The sequence below is a fragment of the Dendrobates tinctorius genome, unplaced genomic scaffold (genome assembly GCF_039654945.1).
Source record: "Dendrobates tinctorius isolate UK_male_01 unplaced genomic scaffold, ASM3965494v1 ptg000036l, whole genome shotgun sequence".
NCBI classification, from domain to species: Eukaryota; Metazoa; Chordata; class Amphibia; order Anura; family Dendrobatidae; genus Dendrobates; species Dendrobates tinctorius.
Window position 1 is genome coordinate 22315100 of NW_027361704.1, and position 24140 is coordinate 22339239.

Consider the following 24140-nt stretch of genomic DNA (forward strand, 5'->3'; position numbering starts at 1 on the left):
CTGGTTGGCCAGCATCCTGGATCCACGCTATAAAGGCAAATTACAAAACATCATGCCACAGGAGAACCTTGACCTAATATTGGCTAATAAACAAGCAACTCTGGTAAATCGGTTGCTTGAGGCATTCCCAGCACACAGCAGCGGTGATGGTTCTCACACGAGCCGTACGGGCCGGGGGCAGCTTGGCAGAGGTGTTCGTGGTGCACACAGCAGAAGTGGCGTTGGAGACAGGGGTTTCATGACAATGTTGTGGACTGATTTTTCAAATACCGCTCACACAACTGGTAATACTGCATCGATGGAAAGTGACAGGAGACAGCAGTTGTCAACTATGGTTACAAACTACTTTTCCTCCCATATCGATGTTCTCCCACACAGGTCATTCCCCTTTGACTATTGGGCCACTAAACTGGACACCTGGCCTGAATTGTCCCAATATGCCTTACAGGAGCTCGCTTGCCCAGCTGCAAGTGTGCTATCGGAAAGAGTCTTCAGTGCAGCTGGATCAATCCTTACAGAAAAAAGGACCCGTCTGTCAACCCAGAATGTGGATGATCTAACCTTCATTAAAATGAACCACGCATGGGTTTCCAAGGATTTTGTCCCACCTTCCCCTGATGACACATAGGGTGACAGAAAAATGGCTTGCTTTGGTCCACCTCTTCCTGGTACTTCACCTATTTCGCCTTTTGCATCAGCTGAATGTCCAACATCAACATATGCCACTTTCTAAAACTCCCTAACTGTGCTGCCTCCCCCCCCATGGCTGGGGTCACCACCTACCGCACGACACCGTGCGAGTGCCGTTGCCCTGGACAGGTGGGTAGGCCGACTCTTGGGCGCGGGCACTGGCACAGGGTCCCTCATAGTGCAATCAAGTGTTTCTTACGGCGGTGGTGCACACCCGCCGTCAGACACACCGCTGTACTATGAGGGCCCAGTGCCAGTACCGACGCCCACGAGTGGGCCCCCCTTGCTTGGGCAGGGCCCCAGCATTTGCAATCTTTACCTCTCCCTGCTCCTCCGCTGTGTAATCTGGGCCGTCAAATCCATACTGTGCCTGACACCGTCTGAGCCTGCCTCCTGAGACATATATTTTGAATGTGTACGCTATCCATACATGTTATCCGGGGATACGGTACCCTTTCTAACCTTTGTGCAATGACGTGCAATCCATACTGGGCCTAACACCGTCTGAGCCTGCCTCATGCTGTATAGACATATATTTTGAATGTGTACGCTATCCATACATGTTATCCGGGGATACGGTACCCTTTCTAACCTTTGTGCAATGACGTGCAATCCATACTGGGCCTAACACCGTCTGAGCCTGCCTCATGCTGTATAGACATATATTTTGAATGTGTACGCTATCCATACATGTTATCCGGGGATACGGTACCCTTTCTAACCTTTGTGCAATGACGTGCAATCCATACTGGGCCTAACACCGTCTGAGCCTGCCTCATGCTGTATAGACATATATTTTGAATGTGTACGCTATCCATACATGTTATCCGGGGATACGGTACCCTTTCTAACCTTTGTGCAATCACGTGCAATCCATACTGGGCCTAACACCGTCTGAGCCTGCCTCATGCTGTATAGACATATATTTTGAATGTGTACGCTATCCATACATGTTATCCGGGGATACGGTACCCTTTCTAACCTTTGTGCAATCACGTGCAATCCATACTGGGCGTGAGAACGGCTGGCGAGCTGTTAAGCAAGCTACAGCACCTGTCCAGACAAGTACAGGGATTCCCTAGCGAGGAGACTTATTTGATTGTTTTCAATGTTGGGACAGCAATTTTTGGGGAGCACTATACTCTGGAGAATGATAGATGGGGCCCACCATACACTGGAACATTCCAAAGGTGGACATCAGACACTGGAGCAGCATTTACAGGGCCCATTATACACTAGAGCATTAGAAATGGGGCCCATTATGTTTGGAGCATTATTTGGGCCCATAAGACAGTGGAGCTTCATCCATGGGGACCAACATATACTGTAGCATTATGTGGAGCTCATCATATACTGTTTCAAACATTATATGGGACCAATGATTCTGTATGGAGAAATAGATGGGCCTCGTCATGAGATGTAAAAAGTGAGGTATTTTTCATTGTACTATACCGCTATTTATCTGCCGTATCGGAGCATGATGAGTTGTGGTATGTGTTAAAGGGGCGCTCTTTCGCCCAGGGCACCTGAAAACCTGCAGCCAGCCCTCCCCCCCCACAACTTTAGCCAAATAACACCCATTTTTCAGTGCGTAACTTATATTATGAAGTTATTTAAGGTTAACAAGCTTAAGTAAGAAGAATTGATGCTTTTGGCATTCAAATGGGCACTGTTGGTGTGTTTCCTGTCCTCCTCTCACTGCCGACTTTTATTCCCCATTGACTTACATTGGGTTTCGTGTTTCGGGACGACCCCGACTTTTCCCTATAATCGGACGATCTTGCTCGACCCGACTTTTGGAAAAGTCGGGTTTCACGAAACGAAACGCAACCCTAAAAAACCAAAAGTCGCTCAACTCTAGTGGTCACAACTCCTCTTCCCAAGCTTCCCTATACTTTTATCTTCCTCTCTGACTCAGAATGCACTCTAGTCTGGGGACAAGCTTCTCACTCGTCCAGTTCCCAGCACTGACTGACTGAAACTCTAACTAACTTCCTCCTCCTGACCAGATAGAGCAGCTCCCCTCAAGTCAGGTTCAGAGTTCCCCCTGCTGGCCTAGAGCAGGATCTGTGTTGCATGCTGTGTATACCTGGCCAGGGGATCCCTCCTTGCTTCAGGCCTGACATTATCCCCTGTGAGGAAGGCAATGCCCTTGTGGCTACCGGACTCCTGTGGTGCCACACTTACAACAGAGATAAGGGAGCAGAGCCAAGCTTACTACAGAGATAAGGGAGCAGAACGGAGCTTACTAGGTCTACTACATAGATACGGGAACAGAAACAAGCATACAGCATATATATGGTGCCTGAATCTAGATTACTACATCGATAGAGTACGAGAACCAAGCTTACTAGAGAGATAATGGGAGCAGAACCAAGCTTACTAGAGAGATATGGGAGCAGAACTGAGCTTACTAGAGCTATGGTGGAAGAACTGAGCTTACTACAGAGATAAGGGAGCAGAATCAAGCTTATGTGATAATCATGTGGGAATAGTGGATGAGGGCAGGTATATCTCGCCCAGATTCCTTTCCTATGTGGCCTAGTCTGGTTAGTATCGCACCTGCTTGCTAATGAATAATGGGAGGTGGATATAAAAGGATGCCAGGTGGTTGTGTGAGTGTCTCAGCCTGGGAACACAGAGAGCCTGTCTGTGTGAGAGACACACGTGAGTGAAAGCAGTGCCCACTGCAACTGTGGTTTGGCTGGACGGGAGAAGCCCGCCAGTTGGTAGTTAGGTTGTCCAATGTTTAGTTAGTGCCGGACAGGCAAGGATTTGTTTTATGTTTTTTTTCTTTATGCATTGCTTTCACCGTTAATAAACCTGACCCAGTGTCAGTTATACCCGGACCCCGTCTCTGCGCCTGAGTTTCATGCTGAATGCACGTGACCTTTGACCCCAGCAAAGCCGATCCCGGAGTGTTTTATCACACTTGCTACAGAGATATCAGACCAGAACCAACTAGGTCTGGTATATAGATACGGGAACAGAACCAAGTTTACAGCATAGATATGGTTTCAGAATCTAGATTACTACATTGGTAGAGTCCCTGTTCCCACCATATGTATAGTATGATGGCCCCAGTTCCCCCATATATATAGTAGGATGGCCCCAGTTCCCCCATATATATAGTAGGATGGCCCCAGTTCCCCATATATATAGTAGGATGGCCCCAGTTCCCCATATATATAGTAGGATAGCCCTAGTTCCTCCGTATATCTAGTAGGATGGCCCCAGTTCTTCCCATATATAAATTATGATCGCCCCAGTTCCTCCTTGTAACGCCAGTGTGTTTGTACTTTGCTTCCCTGGCGTTACTCTGCATGTCTGCATTAACCCTTTGCTCCTCTCCTCCTAACTAGCAGGGATACTGTTGCCTGTTACCGTTATGGATGCTGCTCAGGTCCCTGCCCCGCTGCGTAGCCGTACATGCGTGCGTGGCTCCGCTGCTTTGCAAGACCACCCGCTGGTGCAGTCCCTGGCTGCTGCTGTGGAAAGCTATCGGTGGGTTAATAGGTCCTCTACATTGTGTATGGCTTACCACGTATGTTCAGGCTTGCAGCTCTCGCCAGGTGTCCTCTGCAATGCTGATTTGTTTGGCCTTGCTTAGGGTGCGCACGGCCACACCTCCCCTGCTTTTATGAGGAATGGGTGTGTGCTACAATTGCTGCTCCAGCCTATGACTGTGAGGCAGCTGGTATATAAAGTTCCCTCCCCCTTTGGGGCATCGCCAGAGCTTCGCATTGAGTTCCTGAACCTAGCGATGTGAGTATGTGTGTTCAGCTCCTGCTCTGATTGTGATCAGTTCTGGGGGAGCTGGTGCTCTTTGTCCCCATGTGAACTGTGTTTTGCCACCTGCCAGGAGGCAGAATATCCTGGCCCTCGGCCCTGTCCGCCTTCCCAGGAGGCAGAATATCCTGGCCCTTGTCCGCCCTCCCAGAAGGCAGAATATCCTGGTCCCTGTGTTTGTGTGGAGTTTTGCCTTGCACCTGTGTCTTGTTCCCTGAATCCTGGATCCTGAATTTGTTCCTGCACCTGACTCTGTCTGAATTGTGTCTTGTTTCTTTGCCTGCTCTGGGGGCAGTAATACCAAGATCGCCCTTCCTGGAGGCTGCATATCCAGGCCTGTCTATGTTGTGTCTTGTTCCCTGAATTCTGGACCTGCTCCTTTACCTGACCCTGTCTGAACTGTGTCCTCTGTGGGATGTTCCTGAGGTCCCTTCATGTCTTGAACCCTGTGCCCAGTGACTGTGACTCTTTGCTACCTGACTTGCTGTGATTTAACCTGGGTTCATCTAGGAAGTAGGAGTCCGGTGTGTCCGCTGGGTTTCTGCCACTCTGTGCTCAGCTGGGGATTCAGTGCAATTCCCTGCCAGTTCCAGTCCAACCCGGCAGGGATTGCACCAGACCGCTGGGGTTCCTTTCTAGGTCGCTGCCAGATGACCGGAGCCTGATGACCACGGCCTGATGTCCGGTGTCTGACGACCCCTTCCAGATGTGCTGTGCCTGATGTCCTCTGCCAGATGGCCGGATCCTATGCTTCTCTGCCCGATGTCCGGAGCCTTCCGATCGCTGCCAGTGGTCCGGAGCCTGATGACTGCGGCCTGATGTCCGTAAATGATGCCCGCAGCCTGATGTCCGGATCCTGTCGGTCGCTGCCAGATGTCCGGAGTCCGATGCCAGTGTGCTGATGCTCTATCTAAGATCCGAGTCCTGATGCCCTGCCTGTATCCTGATGTCCAGTCCATGTTCCTGGTGTCCTGATGTCCGTGTTCCTCGTGTCCTGATGTCCGTGTTCCTTGTGGCCTGATGTCCGTGTTCCTGGTGGCCTGATGTCCGTGTTCCTGGTGGCCTGATGTCCGTGTTCCTGGTGGCCTGATGTCCGTGTTCCTGGTGGCCTGATGTCCGTGTTCCTGGTGGCCTGATGTCCGTGTTCCTGATGTTCTGCCCGTGTCCCGATGTTCCGCCAATTATCTGAGGTCCACCCAGTGATGACGTCCTTCTCGGATCGGTGTTTGATGTTCTCCTGCTGAGCCTGTGCTATGCCTGAGGCCTGAGAGAGAGGCCGTCCTAGTATGCCCGTGCCAGAGGATCCTGGACTGCATCAACCCATGATGACTCCTGCCATCGTCTGACATCTGTCCTGGGTATGTGTCTGATGTTCTCCTGCTGAGCCAGTGCTATGCCTGAGGCCTGAGAAAGAGGCCGTCCTGATATGCCCGTGCCAGATGACCCTGGACTGCATCAACCCATGATGACCCCTGCCATTGTCTGAAGTCAGTCTGAGGTTGGTGTCTGATGTTCTCCTGCTGAGCCTGTGCTATGCCTGGGGCCTGAGGAAGAGGCCGCCCTAGTATGCCCGTGCCAGACAACCCTGGACTGCATCAACCCGTGATGTCCTCCTGCCTTCGTCTGTTATCCTGAGACGTGTACCCTTCCCTGATGTGCAGAACCGAGAGCCTTGCATAACTATTTTGTTTCTGTACCATGTCTTGTTCAAGTAAACTTTGTCTATACCTGAAGTTGTGCGGTGTCGTTCTGCCTCCTCGTCCACATGCTCAGCTGCCACAGACCCCGGTCTCTACTCTTCCCTCGTCTGGGTATGCCAGGGTCCCCCCTGTGGTCCAGTGGGTCCACATTCCGCTCCCACCTGGGATGCTCGCCCCACGTCGGCGTGGTCGGTCGACGTGGAGGTGCCGGCTCGGCCGCGAACGCGGTCGCTAGTCGCGACACCCCTATATATAGTTGCTTCTCACAAAATTAGAATATCATCAAAAGGTTAATTAATTTCAGTGAAACACATATTATATAGAGTCATTACAAACAGAGTAATCTATTTCAAGTGTTTGTTTCTGTTAATGTTGATGATTATGGCTTACAGCCAATTAAAACCCAAAAGTCATTATCTCAGTAAATTAGAATACTTTATAACACCAGCTTGAAAAATTATCTTAAAATCCAAAATGTTGGCCTACTAAAATGTATGTTCACTAAATGCACTCAATACTTGGTCAGGGCTCCTTTTGCATCTGAATTGTTGGGTCTGGTGTCTCTCATCTTTCACTTGACAATACCCTTTAGATTCTCTATGGGTTTAAGGTCAGGCGAGTTTGCTGGCCATTCAAGCACAGTGATACTGTTGTTTTTAAACCAGGTATTGGTACTTTTGGCAGTGTAGACAGGTGCCAAGTTATGCTGGAGAATGAAATTTCCATCTCCAAAACCTTGTCGGCACAGGGATGCATGAAGTGGACCTACACCAGCTGGCGGCATGGCTCCCCAAAACATCACTGATTGTGGAAACTTCACACTGGACCTCAAGCAGTTTGGATTGTGTGCCTCTCCACTCTTCCTCCAGACTCTGGGACCTTGATTTTCAAATGAAATGCAAAATTTACTTTCATGTGAAATCAACACCTTGGACCACTGAGCAACAGTCCAGTTCTTTTTCTCCTTGGCCCAGGGAAGGCACTTCTCGTCTTGTCTATTGTTCATGAGTGGCTTGACACAAGGAATGAGACACTTGTAGCCCATATCCTGGATACGTCTGTGTGTCCACAGCAGTCCACTCCTTGTGAATCTCCCCCCAAACTTTTAAATGGCCTTTTCTTAACAATCCTTTCAAGGCTGTGGTTATCTCAGTTGCTTGTGCACCTTTTTTCTACCACACTTTTTCCTTCCATTCAACTTTCCATTAATATGCTTGGATACAGCACCCTGTGAAAAGCCACCTTCTTTAGCAATGACCTTTTGTGGCTTAGTATGTTGGTCACAGTTCCCCCACATATATATAGTAGGATGGCCCCAGTTACCGTATATATAGTAAGATGGCCCCAATTCCCCCATATATATAGTATGATGACCCCAGTTCCCCCCATATATAGTATGATGCCCCAGTTCCCCTAAATATAGTAAGATGGCCCCAATTCCCCCATATATAAAGTATGATGGCCCCAGTTCCCCATATATATAGTATGATGGCCCCAGTTCCCCCCACACATATAGAATGATGGCCCCAGTTCACCCCATACATATAGTATGATGGCCTCAGTATACCCCATATACATATAATATGATAGGCCCAGTTCTCCGATATATATGGTATGGTTGACCCAGTTCCCCCATATATACACAGTTGTGGCCAAAAGTATTGACACCCCTGCAATTCTGTCAGATAATACTCAGCTTCTTCCTGAAAATGATTACAAACACAAATTCTTTGGTATTATTATCTTCATTTATTTTGTCTTAAATGAATAAACACAAAAAGAATTGTCCTAAAGCCACTCCCACTCCCTGCCGACTTTGCTTCCCCATTGACTTGCATTGGGTTTCTGACAGAGACACCGCACTACACTTGCTCATAGAGCCAGTGCGCGTGTCCTGAGTACAGAAGCAGTGCTAAGAGTTACCTGGGGAGCAGGGCAGCAGAGGTGACCGGGCGTGCTTCAACTATTAGTGTCAGGGTCCAGTCAGCGCTGGAAAGTAAAGAGGCACGGGACCTGCGGACACTGAAAATGAACAAGCTTGAACGGGACCTATGGTCATGTGACTGCAAGGGGGCGTGGCTTAGCGTCCTGCTTTCAGATATGACAGTACACCATACAACAACTCAGAGTCAGGCAAAATGGAGGTCACAACAGTATGAGCAAATGAAGTACAGGAGGGACAAACAGACGGGAGGTCAGACAAAGCCAAAGGTCATACACAGGATCACAGTACAGTACCAGGGATGAGACAGAGCGGATAATCAGGGTCAAGCAGAGATCAAGACCAAACAGACATAGGAGGTACCAGGCAGAATCCAAAGCGATATCCAGGGAACAGACCGAGTCAAATACAGAGAATCAAGTAACCAGAACACAGCACTAACACACTCAGGGGTCACCACACAATGCCAAGGGCAAGAGTATAACTGACAGGGATGGGAGCGTCCTGAGGCTATAAGAAGCCTCCCCCAGAACCAGGGAGAGGCCGCAATCATAGCCCCAGGTGTGCAGGTAAGCCTGCATCGGGATCACAACCTTTAACCCCAGAAATGCCAGTCATCAGCACTGGTTCCAAACATTAACCCCACGTGTGCGAGTCAAACCCGCACTGAGATCATGACAGTTTCGTGTTTCAGTTGGACCTCTGACTTTTCCCTATAGTCGGCCGTTTTCGTTCAACCCGACTTTTGCGAAAGTCGGGTTTCATGAAACCCGACTTGACCCTAAAAAAGGCAAAGTCGCTCATCTCTATATTAAAATTTTTTTTTACAATTCTTTCCTTCTTTTGAGTACCCTAGAGTCTGCGGTTAGGCTGGTGATTCTGTTATGAATGGGTCACTGAGGAGGATGGCAGGAACAGGCTAAACCACCAGAGGACCAGAGAGGTTGGTAACTAAGCGGATTGCAGGCCCGTGATCCTATCCACATAACTAGCAGTAGCCATGGAGCGTTCCTACGATGCCCTAGACGCTTCGTCACAGCCGGAGAACTATCTAAGCCTAAAGACAGAAAGGTGAAATCTAAACTGCCCTGGAGCAGATCCCCAAAGGAATAGACAGCCCCCAAACATATGTTGTCGGTGAGACAAGATGAGACACAAACACAGGCAGAGAACAGACTGAGCAAACGGGGGGGGGCAAGCTGTCTAGACAGGACAGGACAGAAAAGATACTGTCTGCAATCACACACAAAACCCTAAAAAAGTCCAACACTTCTGATATACAAAAAACCTGAGGTCACATGACCTCACCGCCGCTAGATCAGCACTCTGGTATGAACTGGAAGCAAAGCAAAAAGATACTAACATGACAGGGGACTGAACAAGCTGCAACATATGAAGCAGGGCCCAGCGCTGCCCTCAGCAGGGAGCACGCTGAATCCTAGCAACAAAGCAGAAAGCAAAAAAAAGGCAAAACCAGATTAGATGCAAAGGATTAGCAAAAGAATCACTTAGCTGAACAATGCAGATCAGGCAGGGGACAAAAGAACTCCAAATGCACAGGGAGGAAATCACCAGCAACCTCAAAGAGCAGCCAGCTCAATTATATGCACCCAGCTAGTAATCCCAGGTTTCCAATTATCGTCGTCAGGTGGGGATCTTCCGTCCACCTTGCCAGCTCCACTAATCTCAGTAACCACCAGAGGGAGCAGAGGGAGCTTCGGCTCAGAACTCCGATCAAGAGAATTCACAACATCTTCTGCTATAAACTGCTAATGTATGACCATTTTATGTATATTTTATAAAAGATATTAACAGTCATATCTATACATGTAATATTAAATTCAATGCGCCGTTATTTAGGAATGGAAGAATACTTATAAAAAGCTGGCATACAAATATGTAACGGAATCTTGTTCTTCTACCAATTTAAAGTACTTACAACATTTGGGTGGCATTGTGAACCTGCCTACATGCACAATGTTTGTCTCAAAGTCAAGAAAATTTAATGTCTGTACATTGTGCACAGGGGATTTAAGGTGACTTCAGATCATACTAGGTTCCAGTAACACACAGATAGACATAAATGTGCAAATAGACGGTGCAAGCAGGGCCGGACTGGGACTAAAATTCAGCCCTGGCATTTGAAGTTACACAGGCCCACTAGTCACATGGTGACTATATAATATCTTTGTACACTTGTAGTTTACAAGAAGTGAGAGGAGATTAACACAACTATATAACATGTAGTCACAGCTGTGCCCAGTATTTCAGCTCAGTCCTATTTATTGCTTTTAGGTACAGTACTCCTCCCAAATCTCTGTCCCCTTTTGTATGCATGATTACAGAATTCCTGGCAGAACTGCTCTTTATTGGGCAACCAGACCCCCTGTTCATAGCCGCCCCTATCATACCTCCCAACTTTTGAAGAAGGGAAAGATGGACAAAGACTGCAAATTTTTGGCCACGCCCAGCCACACCCATTTCACAACTAGTCACACCCATGTCCACACCTAATCGCACCCATTTAGCACTGCTGATCACACTGACTGGTACTGAGGGCACAGTGGCTGGCATTATGGGCACACTGACTGGCACAAAGGAAGAGAGAAAACAGAGAGAGAGAGAAAAAAGAAAACAGAGAGAGCGAGAAAGAAAGGGGAAAGAAAGAACAGAGAGAGACAGAGAAAGAACAGAGAGAGAAAGAAAGAAGTAAAGAAAAGAAAGAAAGAACAGAGAGAAAGAGAAGGAAGAAAGAACAGAGAGAGAAAGAAAGAAAGATTAGAGAGAGAAAGAAAGAACAGAGAGAGAAAGAAAGAACAGAGAGAGAAAGAAAATGAGGGATAGACAGAACAGAGAATGAAAGAACAGAGAAAGAAAGAAAAAGAGAGAAAGAAATAAAGAAAGATTCTACAAAGATACTATAGCAGCCCGGCTCCCATTGTAGTACCCACCTGAGCCTCCCGGTGCATGACCTATCATGATCCGCTCACATGGCCGACATCCCCGATTCCAAGGCGATCCTGCTGTCTGCGCTGTCGGAGGAGGACACGGTGATGGATCTGAAGCATTCCTGGTTCCGTCACAATCTCCTCAAGAAATTATCTCATTTCCGGTCAGCTTCCAGCACATCACTTCAGGTGGAACGTCATATGTGTGTTTTAAAATGCTCCTCGGGGCTCCGCCGTGTACTCCTGTGTCCGTGGGAAAAGCCCGCTTTGTATGCTTTGTACACACTTGGCTCCGCTCTCCGTACACCTCGTACATGCGCGGCTCCTCTCCGTACACCTCGTACACACGGCTCCGCTCCGTACACCTCGTACACACGGCTCCGCTCCGTACACCTCGTACACGCGCGGCTCCTCTCCGTACACCTCGTACACACGGCTCCTCTCCGTACACCTCGTACACACGGCTCCTCTCCGTACACCTCGTACACACGGCTCCGCTCCGTACACCTCGTACACACGGCTCGGCTCCGTACACCTCGTACACCCGCGGCTCCGCTCCGTACACCTCGTACACATGCGGCTCCGCTCCGTACACCTCGTACACACACGGCTCCGCTCCGTACACCTCGTACACACACGGCTCCGCTCCGTACACCTCGTACACACACGGCTCCGCTCTGTACACCTCGTACACACACGGCTCCGCTCCGTACACCTCGTACACACACGGCTCCGCTCCGTACACCTCATACACACACAGCTCTGCTACATCCACACTGTAAATCCTGACCCCACACATACTTACCTCAACCAGCACCATGACAACAGCAAAGCAGAGTCTTGCAGACGGTAGAGGCAAGGCTGAGCGCACAGGACATGTGATGAGGTCACAGGAGGGGCGGAGTCAGGGGTGACATGATCGGTGGTCTGGACAAAGGCTCCTGATCATGTGACCCCCTGACTCCTCCCCTCCTGTGACCTCATCACAGGTCCTGCGAACATAGCGAGCAGGCAAGCGAGTGCAACGCTGTGAGTGGCTGCGGGGGGAGGGGGTCTCATGCTAAGGCGAGGATGGGGTGCGTGGGGGGGGTGGCGGCTTATCTCCCTGCAGTGCAGGAGGGACTTGAAACTATCACCGCCGTGCCCGCAGAGGGCCAGCGTCAGGAGCAACAGTGGCCGCAGCAGCTGGCAAGCGGCCAGATGATCGGGCGCTGCCGCCCGCGGCCCACGTGACAGCGGCCCAGCGGGAAAATGCCCGGTTGATTCTATTGCCAATCCGGGCCTGGGTGCAAGAGTGACAACAATAGATTGAAGCACGCATTGCACTGTAACTTTAAATCGGAAAAATCTTATTTTTGCAGTATTATACAGTTGTGGCCAAAAGTATTGACACCCTTGCAATTTTGTCAGATAATACTCAGTTTCTTGGCTGAGGGTGCCAATACTTTTGTCTGGCCCATTTTTGGAGTTTCGTGTGAAATGATCAATGTTTTACTTTTTGCTTCATTCTCTTATGTGTTTTTTCATTTAAGACAAATTAAATGAAGATAATAATACCAAAGAATTTGTGTTTGCAATCATTTTCAGGAAGAAACTGAGTATTATCTGACAGAATTGCAGGGGTGTCAATACTTTTGGCCACAACTGTATGTTTTTCAGCTTAGTAAAAATCTTGCTAACACCCATGCTCTAGTTTCTTTTTCTCTTCCAGATTCATCAGAAACCGACACCTGTCATAATCTGAAGCCTGGTGATTTGGTAGTTGTGAAAAGGCATGTCAGAAAGCATGGACAAGAACCCTTGTATGACGGTCCCTATCAAGTCCTCCTCATCACCCAACAAGCCAATAGCAAATAAAGGGGGCAAAATGTTTTGGTTTTCCACATTTTCTGTATTATTATTGGTAGAAATTAAAGTTAAAGTTAGAAGATATTCAAAGGCTCAGAGATCAATATGATAAAGACAATGATCATAATAAGGACAGTTGGTGGTCTGACACCTTCTCCTTTCTCAATCCAGCCAATTGATTTAAGGGAATTGGGGGCTGGATAACTGGGATTTTACAAAGCTTGATGTATATTGCTGCCTGTATCCTTGTTGTATATGTGATACTAAAACTTGTTCTTTGGTGTATTTCTGTATGTATTAGGAAATTCTGCACTAGGATAGCTAGCGATGATACCAAAGTCATCGTTGCCCCTGCTCTTCTCTATACCGATCTCAAAAGGCTACTTGATGAAGATGTTGAAGCCAAGCGCATGGCTACCTTCAAAAGATCTCCACCACCATCATCAAAAATTGTTATTTGTAAATTGTAGCATACGGGGAGATGGGTGCGCTGCAACAGCCATGACTGATAACATGGCATCAGCCATGTGAAGACCAGTACCCCTTGAGCTTATGGCTTGGGATAGCACCTCTGATGCTGCATATTAGTTAACTAAATTTATCTAGGGGGGATTGTGAAGTACAGTAATCAGTTGTACGGGACATCTTGTTCTCCAGACCTCCATTTTAGTGCTTGCGACGCCATTTTGTTGCTTACGAGTTAAATTTTGTAGTTAGGTGAAAGTTTGCGGTTGTTAAGAAACCAGACTGTCCCAGTCTGAACAAGATATGATATATGAGACCCTGATGAATGTGCTATTGTTCTATTCTCTGCGTCACGTAGCTAGGGACATATTCCGATTTTCTTGCAATACTATTGGCTTATAAAGTAAATGTGTCACGACGATGCTATTGGTAGCTGAGTACTTTGCATATTTAAGCAAAATACTATAAAAAGGTGACATAATAAACGGGGTTAGTGATCTGCCTTGATCCTCCCATACAGAGGCATACGTCTCCGTCTGGTCATTCCCAGTTGCTAGCAACGCCCTGTGGATTAATTTGGAAATCACTTGGTCAACCGTGAGGGGTTAATTTAGCCCTCCCTCAATAGCTCCCTCATCATACAGTATTAAGAAATGGGGTATGTAAACTTTTGATCAGGGTCATTTGAATGTTTTGGGTTGTCATTATGATTTAAAACGTGAAAACACATTGGTTTGACAATAAATGGCTTCACACAACCACTAACCATGAGTGAAGAAAAAGTTTTGGTGTTATCATTCATATTCTCTGAAAAAAGGCCAAGAAAGTAAAAATTCTGCCAGGATATAAAAACTTTTGAGCACAACTGTATGTAAACTTCTGGTTTCAACTGTATGTGAGCTGAGTGCTCACAATAGTATCAAAGAGAAGAGACTAGCAGCTTACAAGAAACTGTAACCCTTTCAAAATAAACCTTTATTAGTAAATAATTAAAATCCATCAGACTAACGAAAAAATGATAATCATATATACCATGGATATATGATGTAATACAAAACATATAGATATAACAGCAGACTATAAAAATTTGTACCATGTGCCCACAGGTAATCCTGTAGCCAGGTGAGCAATACTATACAATCTACAATGTTAATTGCCTGGGTAATGCCATATTATGCGCATTTTGTTTTTTGAGCTATACTACCAGAGGTCTACAGCAGCATTTAAGGAGCTACAAAAATTTCTGGCAAGTACTGGTTGTGTACTGCAAGTGACAACAATCTCATGTATTCTTCATAAGTATGGCCTGTGGGGTAGGTTGGCAAGTCGCAAGCCTTTTCTTACAAAGAAAAAACACAAACGTGGCAATCTATTGCCAAAACCTACATCAAGTCTGCCAAAATCATGAGGGAAAATGTGTTGTGTGATGAGACCAAGATGTAACTTTGCACCAACCATATCGTTAACAATGTGTATCACCAAAAGAACACTATACCCACAGGGAAGCATGGTGGAGGCAGCATTGAAGCATGGTGGAGGCAGCATTTGTGACTATTTTCTTGCAGCTGGAGTTGGAGAAAATTATGGAGAGCTCTAAATATCAGTCAATTTTTCATCAAAACCTGTTAGTTGAAAATGAAGAGGAATTTCACTTTGTAGCACAACAGCGATCTTAAGAAGACCAAAGTTTTGAAAATAGCCCAGTTAGAGCCCAGACCTGTATAGAATTGAAAATTTGTGGGTTGACCTAAAGAGAGCTGTACACAAGTGATTCCCTTGCAATCTGACAAATTTGGAGCGCTATGCAAGGCAGAGTGAACAAAGATTGCAAATTCTAGGTTTGTCATTCTGAAATACTCCTACCCAACAACACTTAATGCTGTCATAAATTCAAAGGGTACATAAAAAAGTATTTGTTTAAGGCTAGTTTCACACTAGTGTATGGCTGAAGTGCGGAGGGCTGCTGGCTTCCTCCGTGAAGCTCTGCCCCTGCACCTCAAGTTGACAGACGGCACAGAGAGGCTGCAGCTTGCCGGCTCCCAGTATTCAATTGCACTCGCATCTTTCAGAGCGACTCTAGCTGCGTGATCAGGTCATGTGATCACGCTGATGATGTCACTCCCTGAGGCACAATGGTGGTAAGTGCTTCATGCTAGTGGAGCTGAAGACACCTAAGATTGGATCTATCTATCACAATAAGTGACATCACACTTTCCTCTGTACCAGGAGTCTGCTGCCTCGGAGTAACCCCTGACTCCGCCCTGTCCTTCAAACTGCACATCCATGCTCTCGCCACCTCCTGTCACCTCTAGCTAAAAAATATTTCCAGACTCCATTCTTTCCTCAACCCTCAATCTACTAAAATGCTTGTGCATGCCCTAATCATCTCCCACCTTGACTACTGCAACATTCTTCTCTGTGGCCTACATTCCAACCCTCTTGCACCTCTCCATTCTGTCCTTAAAAGTGCTGCCAGACTAATTCATCTCTGTCCTCTCTACTTCCCTGCTTCCCCCCTTTGCAAATCCCTTCACTGGCACCCAATTTCCGAGCACATCCTGTTCAAACTACTAACACTGACCTACAAAGCCATCCATAACCTTTCTCCTCTGTATTGTTCCGAAATAATCTCCCAATATCTTCCCTCACGTAATCTCTGGTCCTCCCAAGACCTCCTTCTCTCCTTCATGCTTACTCACTCCTCACCCAATCGCTTCCAAGACTTCTCCTGAGTATCCCCCATCTTCTGGAACTGTGTGCCCCAACACATCTGATTAGCCACCACAATTGGATCATTCAAGTGGAACTTGAAAACCCATCTCTTCAAGAAAGCGTACAACCTGTAATGACCACGCTGCCACATCAACACCATCGGAGCTACTGCAACCCCCAACCTTCTGTCTCCTTCCCCATAATCCTGTAGAATGTAATCAGGCAAGAGGCAGGGACCTCTTCCCTCTGTACTAGTCTGTCATTGTTTCTTTGTCTTCTGTGAGGCCTCGTTCACACGTACCGTTTTTTCGCGTTTCCGCAGCGGTATTTTCCGAGCGTTTTTGCCGCGAAAACGTGAAAAATAAGCATCCCATGCATTCCTATGGGATTCCGCAATGCTGTGCTAATGCTGCGGTTTTTACCGCTGCAGAATCGCTTTGTGGTAAAAAACGCAGCATGCTCATTAATTTTGCGGAATCGCGGCGATCCCACACCCATAGGAATGCATTGTTCTGCTTACTTTCCGCATGTGGCTGTGCACACCATGCGAAAAGTAAGCAGAACATAAGCGGATGGCAACCACGGTCCGGAGGAGAGGATACTGTCCCCCGGGCTTTGGGTACCATATCCCTGTAAAAAATAGAATTTAAAATAAAAAATATTGTTATTCTCACCTTCCGACATCCCGCGCAGCCTTCCCGCCTCTCTCCACGCTCCCGGTCCCAGTAAGCCTTTGCGAGCGATGACGTCCGTTCTCGCGGTCATTCGCACAATGTCATCGCGAATGACCGCGAGACGTCACGATCGCGTGAGAACGGACGTCATCGCGGTAATTGTCGCAAATGATTACTGGGACCAGGAGCGTGGAGAGAGGCGGGAAGGCTGCGCGGGACATCGGAAGGTGAGAATAACAATATTTTTTTTTTATTACTATTTTTTACATTCTGTCTTTTACTATTGATGCCGCATAGGCAGCCTCAATAGTAAAAAGTTGGTCACACTCGTCAAACACTATGTTTGACGAGTGTGGCCAACCTGTCAATCAGTTCTCCAAGCGATGCTACAGATCGCTTGGAAAACGCTAGCAATTCTGCAAGCTAAATACGCTTGCAAAATGCTAGTTTTTCTGTGGGAAAATCGTGGGAATTTAAAATGCGATTTTCCCGCGGAATGGAATTCCGGAATTCTCACGGTAATTTCCGCGAGAGTTCCGCTACGTGTGAACACAGCCTAAGTGATATTTGTGTTTTGACGTAACTCCTTCTCATGAACAGCACCATGGAATCAATGGTGCTATATAAACAAATAATAATTGGAGGAGTAGGTGAGATTACTGTGTTTGTGTGTGTGTGGTATTTACTGTGTGTGGGGGGGTGGTATTACAGTGTGAGTGGGGAGTATTTAGTGTGGGTGGGTGTTACTATGTGTGGGGGGGTATTTTGTGTGGAGGCATAAGATAATGCTCACTGTATGGTTTGGGGTCACTCACTTGGCAACAGGATTAAGGCACACAGGAACGGTTTCTCACTTAAGCAGACCATCCGGTTTATTTAGACACGGCATAAACCGGATAGACTACAGACCGTTTAGTTACATTCATGAACATAACAAGACACCAGTCTGCTCATGTAGCAGATATACCTCCCTGCCATTCTTACAACCCCCTTGTCTGAGGTTAGCTTCCAGGAGCTCAGCTCCACATGCTGTCTTTTTGTCAGTCCTGGCTTCCAGGGAAGCTGCCTAACTGGAATCCCTGTCCCGGGCAATGACTGGCTCAACAGGTCAAACCCGACAGTTCCAGACCCTCAGAAGGGCGAAGGTCGGTAGCTTCCCCAATGCAGTTAGCCATCACAGACTGCAGGTACATGGCCTCACCATGTGCTATTCAGGAATCCAGTCCTCTTGCAGGACCTTCCAACACAGAGACCATGTGACTAAACCACAGTCTCATTATAACGTATGAGACCCACCCCTTGATTGGAGGTCTGTGACTAGCCAGATCCGCCCAGCTCTCTGGCTAACCCTGTAAGCACAACGCCTTATAAGCTAAATAAGTCTCATGGAAGTACAGGTCCCAGAGCAACAGGCTAAGAGCCCAGAGGACCTTCTCCACTGCAACACATACCATCCATTCACCACAACACCAGTCACTGTCTCACATACCCCCCTCTGTTCAAACTTGTGGGGTTGAACACTTGACATAAACCAGGGGCCTCGAGACATGTCACGCATGTCACCATGCCCTACCTGTCGAGAGGGCCTTCTCAGTCCCGAAAACATAGTCCATCAGTCACTAAATTCTTTGTCGCCTTACGTTTCATAGTCATCAATTTGTTAGGCCTCCCCTGCCCCCAGAGGTCCGTATGTAGGCTTTGAGCTTCAGCCCTTGAGCCCTTGAGTCACAGTCTGTCTGTGTCACCAGACCCTTTTTAGTCACCACATTTCTCAAGTATAACCTTCACCCGACCTTTCTCTCCATGACCGCTTCGAACGGTTGGTGCAGTCACGAGACTCACTTACAGTCGAACCTACTGTCTGAGTCTGACCCATCTAGTATGTTACAGGGGCTATTGTCCAGGTCCTTCAGCTTTGCCCTGAGAGTAGATCTGCCATTTTCAGATTCTTGGCATCCTTGTTTTCCTTCCTGAACTTCCAAGGTTTCTTCTTTCTAGATGTCTTTGGCTGTCAGCAATTCCATTATTTGGAGGGCCCCTTCAGTTCCCATTACCTTGGGTTGAAGGCGGCAGCCATCATCCACCAATGTGGCAAAGCTGTCCTGTAAGAAGCAATCTTTCGAGCCTTAACTGCTCTATCTCCTTTAGATACACCATTCGATACTCCAACAGAGTATAGCTCCGAGACTCTCCATCGTACCCAAGACGAAGAATCGAATCATATCCTTTTCTCTGTGTTTCTGGTCTTCATGGTCACCTGGAATTCTTAATCTCACCACTCCAGACTTATCCACCATCTCTTGCATGGGTCGACCATTTCTTCCAATGACTTTTTCCACCATAGGAATAGGCAGAAGACTCTGAGCTTTCCTCATATGCTCCAGCTGCCTAGCAGCGTCTTCATTCCTCAATCGAAATATCCACGTTGCACGCACACATCTCCACTCAGGATAGCTACTCTCCTCGCTGTGACTTAATTTGTGGACAGTACCACTAACTGTTTAGCTTCTGGGGGCCAGTACACCTTACACGCCCCCACAGCCTTCTTGAATTCTTCAAGCACAGACTGCCTGGCACATGCCTCTCTCAGGTCCTCGGGTACCTCAACAACTCACTTGAATTTCAAAGTGCTATTCTCTTCACGGACGGACGGCTCCTGTTTTGCCTAGGACATTTCCATCAAGACATCTGCCATGACTGGCTGATTGTCTTGTCCAGCTCTTAGCGCAAACTCTCCCTGAGCTTTACCCTCTTCAAGACCCTTTGCCAAGATGGGCCTTTACAGCTTTGCCTCATTACCACTCTGGCACTGCCGCTGTAAGTCTCCTTCTCTTGTAGAAGTCCTCCTAATGCTTCTCTGAGCACCTCCATATCTTCCAATGTGGCCTTGTTCACGGTTTGACACTTTGACAGGTGACCTCTGAGCTCAGAGACTTCCTTCTCCAGCTCATCCACTCTGTGCCCAGGACCCTTTCTCGTTCGACATGCTCTTTTACCATCTCTTTAAGCATCTTTATTTCATGATCCTGTTCTCTTTTGGCCAGCATGTGTCGCACCATAACTTCTTTAATTATATTTTCAGATGGGCCAGCTTGCCCACCCAAACTCTGCTGCTTGAGAGTTCTATCTGTTCCTTCATCACCAGGTTTAGCTTTCTCTTGGGTCTTCCATCCATTACCTTCGACTGCCTCTAGGGTCTCTGCTGGGCTCTCTGAAGAATCACTGTTCTTGCTCCCAGACTCCAAAGCTGAGTTTTTGTCAGATTTTTGTTCCTTCAAATGCTTTACTTCGGCTTGTAAATCTGTCACTTTTTCCTACTCCCGAGACAACTCTTTGGCGAGGTCCTGGAACTCCTGCATTTTGTTCCAGTAGGTCATTTCCAGCTGAGACACGTTTTCTGCATTCTCCTGCCAAGCAGAGCACAGCTTCTCCTCGGTGGAGTGGAGGGTATGGAGCAGCTTCTGCTCCTGCGCATCCTTCTCTCTGAGCTGAGCCTTGACTACCGAGAGCTCGGACTCCAGGTGACGCACCTGATCCAGCTGCGTGGAGTTGGCAGCTTTCATACTCGACACCTTCAACCTCTCTTGAGGCTCTGCCCGGTCACCCTTAGGTACCTTTCTACTCTCTAGAACTTAAGAGAACTCCACACTCTCCAGCTCTTCAGCATCAGGTTCTCTGGAGGCTTCACCATACTCAGCCATCTCACCCCTTTGTCACCACAGATGTGGGTCTACTACAGGTCTCCGTGACCTTCGTAGATTCTCGCTTAACCAGCACTCTCCAGGTTCTCTTCTCCTTCAGTGCCACCAACTGACCGACCATTAGCTGATTGTCCCGACACCGAAGAGGTCAGCCATACTATCTTCTTGGCTGGCTCCTTCGTCCTGACTTCACCTTGTGGAGCACTGTCATTCCACTGTGTCAGTGCTTCTTACAGCACAACATCATACTCAGCCCTAGCGGTTACTACTGGCAATGAGACGTCATCTTCCTTTCCAACCTTTTCAGTGTCTGGAAGAGTACTCACATCTTGAGTAAAAGCACAAGTCCCTACTTTTCCTTTATTTATATCCTCAAAGTGTGCAACTTGTTCAGTCTCTTTGCGCCCTTTACGTCTCTGGCGACAGGAGGAAGACTTGCCATTTGTACCCGGGTCAACTTTATTGCACTCTTTTCCCCTTGCGTCACCGTCTGAATGGGAGTCACCCCTACTCAATCTTTCATCCTGGAAACAGCAGTCCCCACTTAAACAGGTGTTGGACCCCTCTCCTGGAGATGCCCCCCTTCTACTTTCTGGTCATACTTTCCAGTCATACATTCTGGTATTGTTTCCACCGTCATGTCGCTAAGTTGTGCCTGTCCCAGGCCCGGATTTTGGGGGGGCCCAATGGGCCCAGGCCCTGGGCCACCCACCAAGTGGAGGCCTCCCACCAATATAGGGATAAATATCTCAAAACATGTAAAATACACGTCTCTTTGCTGTGAACCATTTCTAATGATAAGTAACAGTTAATAAAAGAGAAACTATTGAAAGTGTAGGGACCTGGCTACGGTCCTACATCTCAGTGGCTGGCACAGAGCGGCAGAGTCATGGCACCTGACCTGCGTCAGCATCCACTGACTTGGCTAACCATACTTCATTAGTACTCTGTACCTAGTGCTTAGCTTATGGCATGTCGCAGCCTTCTCCGATCCCAACACAAGCTTCTAGGTGCTACCTATTCAGCTATATGATCGCTCCCTTGGATTAGATCAGATGAGAGTTTGTTCAGCTACCTTCGAGGAAGGAGGCGGAGCCACAATGTCGGCACGAGAAGAGGATTCTCCACCGCGGAGTGTGGCAGGACATCACTCTGGAATGGAACTTCAGTCACTGAAGATCCAGAGGTGAAGTGGTTCAGTCTTCACAGTGTCGCAGTGGATGAGTATGATTTCTGTATGTCTGTGTGTGTGTGTCTGTCTGTCTGTGTGTCTGTCTGTGTATCTTTCTTGCAGCTCCTGTCCTACACAGTACCATACTGTATATACAGGTCCAGAAGCCTTTCATACATATACAGCCCAGCAGCAGCCTCTGACATATAGAGCCCAGCAGCAGTGTTTGATATAGACAGCCCAAATTTCTACAATATACATATGCAAATTGCTTCTTTATGTCACTCTCCACAAGGAGGAACCTTACCCGTTAGACTACAATATGCATACATACATATGTGCATATTTTCATCTTTAATTCCCTTTCAGGACTTCAAGGGTTGACAAGGTCATTTTGTTACTTTTGGATTATCATGATGGACATTCGTGAAGGAGATAGGCACAGACATCACACAAGAATTTGAGAGTCTGGGGCTTCTAAAAGACGTAAGGCAAAAGAAGCAACAAGGAAATCAACAGAAGAGATAGCGAAGACAAGAAAATTGTACAAGTTCTTCACTGTTCAAGGCAAGTGTCGGAAAGGAGTAATGACTTAGTAGAATCTGATCAACCTGACAATGCATCAGTGGAAATGGTTGTTGATCCTGGCAAAGAAAAGGCTGAAGTAGTAACGTGTACAACTGAAGAACACAAAGAAAAGGAGATTGATAGTGGCACATCTTATGAAGAAGGTGAAGTTGAGGGACCACCAGGGGGCGATGACATTAGACTTTGACCATCCATTATTTCGGAACAGATGGGAGATTACTGGCTGAAAAGGGGTGTATCAACAATCCAGCACTGTGATGAAAGTTTGTTCATTGCACACTCGGTTCAGCAACCTAGAAAGGACCTCAATATTTCAAGAATGTGCACACTTGGGCTTTTCCGTTGTCAAAATCATAACGGAGAAGTCATTATGAGGAATTGGTTATGCTTCTCCCCCTCTAAAGGATGCATTTATTGCTTCACATGCAGATTGATGATGTGCTTTATTACAGCATCTGAGTCTTCTCAGCTTTCGTCTAATGTGGAAACATTCCCAAGAACGTATAAAAAGTCATGAACAGTCAGCGGAACATCTGAACTCTACAATTGCTTTCAATATGAGGTTAAAAGCGATTGGGCGAATTGATACGGAGCTAACACAACAGGTCGAGGCTTGGGAGCATTATTGGAGGTCAGTGTTGAAACGAGTAGTAAATGTTATTCAGTTTATCAGTTTAGGTGGGATCACCTAGAAATGGAAATTTTCTGGGCATTCTTGAGCTTATCGCCCAGTACGATGACTTTCTTCCACAGCATATCAAAACTCAAGCCAATCGCGGCAAGGGTCATACAAACTACCTGTCATCTACAATTATGGAAGAAATTATCAATGTAATGGGTGAACAAGTCCTCAGAGAAATTATTTCTCGAGTTAACCAATCAAAATACTACTCCATTGCTTTGGATTCCACACCCGATGCAGCTCATGTTGACCAACTAACCCTTGTATTGAGGTATATGGAGAAAGATGGCCCTGTGGAATGCTTTGTAACATTCATGGCAAGCAAAGGCTATGGTGCTCAAGACATGTTCAATGCCTTGTTGGAATTTTTGAAGAGACATGACCTAGACCTGGGAAATTGCCACAGTCAAAGTTATGACAATGCATCTGCAATGAGTGGCAAATACAACGGCCTGCAAGCCAAAGTAAGAGAGAAGAACAATCTTGCATCCTTGTATGGCACACTCTTTAAATCTTGTTGTTAAAAATGCTGTAGAAAGCTGCTCAAGTACTGTACATTATTTTTACTTTCTTGAAAAGCTGTTCCTCTTCTTCACAGTTTCAACGCATCGGCATCAGCTCCTGACTAAGGCTTTGAAAAATATTGACTCAGCGACACCATTGACTCTCAAACGTGTCACAACAAAGCGTTGTTCCTGCAGAGCTGACACTACTAATGGCCCCGTTACACATAACAATGTCCCAGCGATCCCACCAATGATCCGATCCGACATGATGGGATCGCTGCGACATCGTTAGGCTGATCGCTGGTGAGCTGTCACAAGACAGCCCCTCCAGCGACCAGGACCAGCGATGCTGGATGCTGGTTTCTAATCCTGTGGCTCCTGGATACCCGCTGTTTACATTGGAAACTGGCGTACACGCAATCTCGCTGGCAAGATAGCTGTGGCGTCGCTGGCGAGATCGCTGTGTGTGACGGGGCCTTAAGGCCCTTAAACATGACTATCAGCAGATTAAAGATGTACTTAAACAGATTGCTGATGACTTTGAAGAAAAACCTGTGTACGGTGTTAAGCAGAAGGACTGTTAAGACAAATGCATCAGCTTGAAATTGGTATTAACACCACCTTCTGGAATGATATCCTGCAAAGAACAGATGCTACTAGTAAAAATCTACAACACGCAAAACTAGATCTAAACACTGCTGTGGTGTCACTGACTGTTAGGCGT